Source organism: Eutrigla gurnardus, assembly GCF_963514095.1.
Source record: "Eutrigla gurnardus genome assembly, chromosome: 19".
NCBI lineage: Eukaryota > Metazoa > Chordata > Actinopteri > Perciformes > Triglidae > Eutrigla > Eutrigla gurnardus.
Genome location: NC_139930.1, coordinates 17,326,515 through 17,333,361, shown reverse-complemented (window position 1 = coordinate 17,333,361; position 6,847 = coordinate 17,326,515).

Below are 6,847 nucleotides of genomic sequence, written 5' to 3'. Positions count from 1 at the left end.
TTCCCAATTGAATAGGTCCAGTAATTATCTAGTTAGTGAAACATTCATGAAATGTGACTCAAAAGTGCAAAAACAGTGAAGCCAATCTTTTAATTCCTGGAGGGAATGTTTCCTAACCCAGACACGGTGATTTCTTGCACAGACAAGGGTTCATTCTCATACATTTAACAGATGGGATGAGCAGGAAGCAGACACATTTTCAAGGTCGACATCTTGGAATAAAACGGGAGGATGTCATATCATTTGGTCCCAAAACCTAAATGTGTAAAAACGTGCGAGACTACTTGAAGCCCGGCTGGGCAAACGGGCAGCAAACGGACGCAGACTTGATTAGATGAGGATTAAATCTTTTTAAGAGTCCGTGAGACTGGTTAAGATGTCATTTAGATTGATTGGGAATAATTCAGATTAGGCAACCTTTGTTTATTTTCCATTATTGTTTGAATTTATCGTTTTTTTCTGGTTTCATCGATAAATAATTTGGTTTAAAGAACAGCTGTCACATTTTCTATAGCCAAAAGTGACATTTAAAAATGGTTTGTTTTGTCCAACCAACAGACCCAAAACCAAATATGATTAATTTATTGTCATATAAGATGAAGAAAACTAGAAAATGCTTAAAATAATTGAATGCTTTGGCTTACCTGGTGACATTTGCATCAGTTCTTAGGGACAAAACATAATAAAATAGTTTAAAAAGGGGCCAATGAACAACAGGTACCAACTCATACCCATCATACTAATAGTTGGCCTTTAAGATGTCAAACTGAAAAACACCCACACAAAAAACAAAAAAAAAACATTAAAAGCCAAGATGACTTCTTAAAAAGGCTTTTCTTCTGAGACCAAGACTCAAAATCAGGAATACATTCAGTTTACTATCACACAAGACAAATACAAGCAGCAAATCCTCACAATCTTTAAAAAAAAAGCTATTTTTTATTTCTTATTGGGGAATAATTGATAATGTATAACCGCTGACTGGTTCTGCCATTAATTTATAGTCATACAAATCTAATATTTTTATGATACAGGGCATCAGTTTTTCCAACAAAATCCTAAATCTGTACATAGATTTGACCTTTACTTCTGCATTCTCAAATAAATAAATAACCAACTTCCAAAGACAACTACAAGTCCTGGCCTTGTTTTTATGAACTGGCCCAAAGGAGGAGCATGAAACGAAAAACAAGAAATCCTGGCTAATCTAACGGCACAACAGAGCTAAGTAGATTTGTCACTTTTCATTTCAGGATGCTCGAGTCAGACACACGAAGCCACAACACAGAGACAAACAAGTGTCTGTTCTCCAGGAGCTTTTAACGCAAAACAGGAAATATATGTGTGTCTGAGTTCAAGTATGTGATGAAGAGGAGGGTAAACTCATAAAATCTGTCATCATTCATTAAATCATGTACTCTCCCTGAGCTTCAGAAGTCCCCAGGAATCTGGTCTTAAACGAGGACCCTAAAGAATGAGAAAATGTGTGCATAACGGGTCTCGCCGTGGCCCCCCCTTTAGATTTAAGCCTTCACATGTGTTTCACATGTAGCACACAGCGATGGAACGCGTGTGCCTCGGCCACACAACTACTGCGGCTGTAAACAAAACCTAAACACAATCTGAAGAATGTCCGACACCGCTGGAACAAAAACATTTAGGTGACCGTGTCTGCTACTTAGCACAGAGACTAGCTGAGCTAGCACAGCTAGACAGCTGCTCACCACCACCATGTTGAGAAGCTCATAAGGTCAAATGTTGCGTGTTAGCGTGTTAGCACTGACTAATTAGCTCCAAACATCAAGTTCAGGTGATGCTGATGTCGATCAAAAGGATACATCTGTATGGCGCGTAGTAAACGTGCTGTCAAAATGAAGTTATAGGCAAGAAATCAAATATTAAATACTTACTATCTGGACCTTTATTTCATACAGTATAGCTATAATAAATTGGCCATGAATATCAATTAAGAATGCTGTTAATGTTGAACGTTCTTTTAAACTGTTATTTCTAACTTAAATTAGCGACTTAATGACATTTCCTTAAATTCTGAAGCAGCACTGGCAATCATTTTGTAGCAGATTCTGTATTATTTGCTAAAACAGTTGAATAACATCATACATGCAAGCGTAGACAGTGTCATTAGGATTCATCCTCACGGAGGAAAGGTGTAGGGATGCACCGATGTCACTTATTCCAAGTACAAGTACATTTGGGTACTTGATATAGTATTACCAGTACGAGTGCACAAGCACAGTATCAGACCTGATACCCGATACTAGTAGTGGTGCAGAAAAAACATCAAATAGTTTCCATCTTGATCAAAATGGTGCAGCCGACATCCTTAAATACAATCCTCAAACACAGAAATACGAAGTTTATATTTTTACAAACACCTTAACTCCAGGACTATACAATGCTAATGTTTGTTGCTGAAAGAAGAGGAGAAACTATTTGCTGGTTTACAATTTTGATAGTCAATTAGTCATTTGTGGCAATTTAAAAGCAAAAAGGATAAAACTTCACTTCAAATGTGAATATTTGTCGGCATTCTAAGTCTTCTATGATAGTAAATAGAATGTATTTCAACATTGGACTGGGGGTTTTGACAGTGAGTGGTAATTTCATCAATTAAGTCAACAAAGAAATAGCATTCATGCAATTCACATGCTATTCAATTCAACTGTTTCAGACACTCAATGTCTTCCTCAGGAGACTCAAAGAAGTATGGTTTCTCTTTTAGTGCACTAAAATAAGTTTTACCGTCCTGAGACTAAACATTTATTGGTAGTTTACAGAGCGGCATTCCTCCCTAGAAATGATGGCCGTTTCGGCCGATCCATACAGTCATGCTGACGTGCTACTTGGTCCAGTCCTCTATAATCTCAACAGGCTGAAACCTGTATAAAGAAAAGCAAAGCGTCTCCAGTTTGACCTTTGGACGGGGTTTAATCATAGAGCTCCGTGGGTCACGGCTGGTTTAGGCTCACCTAAAATGAACCATGAGGTCAGGAAAATCAGTTTATGTCAAAAACATGGAAGAACATGGAACATTTTAAGATGTTCAATTGGCATACGACGGCAGAGTTAAAGACTTGTACAATGAAAGAGAATTTTCTTCATGGACATGGATTACAGTTAAATATTTACATGGATTACTTACATAATGTTTAATTACAAAGCTCTACAATTGCCGAGTGTTTCAGCCTTAAAGTAGGAGGTGGGTGCACCGTTTGATCTTTTCTATTAAAGAGTACAAAACTAAAGGGGAAGACGAAGACGTTTTAAATGTTTGTTTTGTGTTGGAGCTTAAAGCTTAAAATATTGAAAACGTTATAATCAGTGAGCCACGTTAATTTGGTTTAGTGGTAAAGAGGTTTTCTGTAAAAAATATTAATTTATGACCACCAAGAACTTCCATGCATGGTTTTGATTTAACTTTCCATTTCCAAATTACTGATTCAATTGGACTTCAAGGGTGTTCAGTGACTTGGAAATTTGCTTGGAGTGTCTTCTCAGAGGTTTTGCCGCAATACAACCCTCCAGCATGTTCATATTCCAGATACAGGAATATTTAAAGGGATACTTCACCGTCTGCATGCATCTTTGTGTGTTAGAAACCTGGTAGTGTGTTTGAATGTCGTCATCATTCCCTCATTTCAGACGGAGATCTCCGTGTTTCTATTCTGGAAAAGAGACTACAGACCTGTTACAGACCGGTGGTGGGACCCACTGAGACTACAGACCTGTTACAGACCAGTGGTGGGACCCACTGAGTCTACAGACCTGTTACAGACCAGTGGTGGGACCCACTGAGACTACAGACCAAGATCATAATGTACCATATCTGCTTCTCTAGACATTTACAATGTGGTCTTATTCCAGCGCGGGTCACCAGATTTATTATCAACAAACTGTCATCAACTCGTAAACAGCAAGAAGCTACTTCTTAGATGACCTCATTAGCTTTATTGATTCTTGTAAACCTGCAACACTTGCAAGACACTTGTAAAAGAACTACATCTGCCAACAAACACGATTACAGCTGGTCATCACACTCTGGACGGGTTGTGTAAAATGAAATAATGACAGCAAATAACCCTGAAGAATGAATTAAAAATACTCTAAACTACATAGTGAGCCGTGCATCCTCATATGTGGCGTTAGGTCCTCGTCAGTCCGACTCCGAGTCGGCTGCAGGCCATGTGCAGACACTGAGCAGACCGGAGATGTCACGGCTCACACAAACATGAACAAATATGGCTCTGAAGGCATCACAAATCCCCCTCCGGTCGCTCCGGAGGATGCCAGCGGATCCGCCGAGAGCCTCCGATTGCAGTCGCGGTTTAAGACAAAAACAAAACTACGGAAGGCGAAGTCGGACGGAGATCCCTTTGTCGTCTCAGTGCGGTAGCTCTAATGAGCTTGTGTGCTTTACAGATTAGAGGATCTGCACTTCCAGGCATTAGTGGAGGGATTATTTGGACACTGGTGAATGATCCGTACTGAATGTGAACCCTTTATTAGCAGCTGGGTTTGGCTGGGTGGAGCTTAATCAACCACAGGGCGCGATATCCTTATCGGTTAGCAGTCAATCGTCAATGACGTGATGAATGGCTTTTATGGCACAATATTTGTATCATAAATGTATTATGCAAGTCCAGAATTGGCTCCATTTAGTCAGACTTGACTACTTCATGATATTATTAAGTAGAATGTTTCACCATTGGAGTGGGGTTCGGACAGTATGTTATCAATTTTGATAATTAATCACATAAATTAGCATGTTTAGTAGGTATAACGTTTATCGTATTCACCATTTTAGGTTAGTAATAAACAAATCTCCGCCAGGCATAATCTAGCTTTCAGTCGTGTGTGTGTGTCAAAAACCAACACCCATAGCAAAGTTTGGTGTCATTTTGAGCCGCAGCATCTGCAGATTGATTCCATAATCTGATCAGTTTCATCCATAAAAGTAAGGCACAATACGAGATGAATCAATCCCTGTTTATGTTGTCTTTGCTGCCATATTGACTGTAAGGGAACCAGGAGGGACAGTCGAGTAAGATCAACACCTGACCTAAATCTACAGTCCTAATAAATAAGCATATTCTCTTCATTTAGATTAGATTAGCAATCCCACATGAAGTTGTCCAGATAACCTTGAAACACATTCAAAACACCGGCCCAGCTTTTAAACGACAAAAGGGAACGCATGTCGGCTGTTGCCGTGGACACAATCCAATTTGTTGAGTTAATGGTTTTACCAAAGTGGAGGAGAAGTTATCACCGTCAATTAAAACAGACAAAGAAGCATAAAGACGTGCATCGAATGCAGCAGGAGAGTCCTTTTGTCAGCGCCGCATGCGTCAGTGAACGCAGCGCTGTAAAGTGAAGATGTGTTCAGGTGTTATTAATCAAACAAAGTGCCCTGAAATAACAGAGAACATTCGGCAGCAGATATAATCTGCCTCAGTCAGAAGTTGAAAATAAACCCATTACCTTTGACTGCATTTGCAACGGTTACTTCATTATACAAGCTCCATAATCTGTACTGCAAACAATGACGAAGCACAGAATTTAATAGCTCCCTCTTTGATGTGTTTTGCTGACTGTTTAAATTCCGTGCACACAATACTATTGTCACAATAACATTGAAGCCTGCCAACTCAATGAGACAGTGGAAACACGCATTTTTTCCTCCCTCAACAAATCTTCTTAGGCGTTCAGAACAAGCAAAACTCATTGTCCCAAAAATACATCATCCGTCCCGAGTCTCATGGTTCTGAATGTGCCGACTCAGATATCACATTGAACATTAATGCCGACGTCTCCCCGGTGTTTACATCACTGCATTAGACCGTAATCCTCTCTCGGGTGATGACATTCATGCCAACTGCAATCCCACTATGTCTCTGTGCTTCTCTTTGATATTTCTCTGGAACAATTCAGTTTCTAACTTTGAAATAACACTTTGTTGTGATCCTTTAAAGCAAAGTAATGTCTACCTGTTGCCAGCTCCATATGACTTCAAAGAGTCCTGAAGAGATAACACCATCTATGATTTTATTATAGAAAGATTAGAGAAACGCACTGCGTTTTTGTTGTGAAATACTGTTCCTAGAAAGATTTATCACCTTTCAATACCTCAGTTAAACACTTCAGGGTTAACTGTTCCATTTTGTTGTACATCAGGAAACACCCACGTATCCTTATACTATGCTGAGAATAATAATAATAATAATAATAATAATAATGAGGACAGAAGATGCCTCCCTGAAAACGTGTGGGTATACCACTAATTTGCTAATCAGCAACAGTTTTGCAGCGTAATATACCTAATGAGGAAAGTCGTAAACATACATTAAATAGCAAAATGTTCAATTTCATTTCCTACAATATGCAATGCAAAATCTATAGCATCTAAAGCACAATTAACATTTTTGCTCATGTTTAGGCATGACTTTTGGTTAAACTGCATCAAAATAAAAAAAAATGAAGGTCAAAAACTGCTATCAGCACATCTATCAGTCAAAATGTTATATTTATATCAGCCTCAAATATTGGACAGCCTATAACACGATGTAGGTCATCTTTAATATCTTATAAAACAAGAATAACTATAAATCACAGGGTGAACAACTTTCTTGTGGTCAACAGAAATGTTTCCCTTCAGTTCCTTCACGCACTGCTGATCCTACTGTGATGTCAGCTTAATATTATGGCTCCTAACATGTTATTCTTCATAAAGAGCTACGGCTCACAGCTGACGACGGTCCCGGATAAGTTCAACTAACACTGGCCGTCTCTGCTGAGCTGCAAGGCCTCCCCGCTTTCCAGGCCCGGC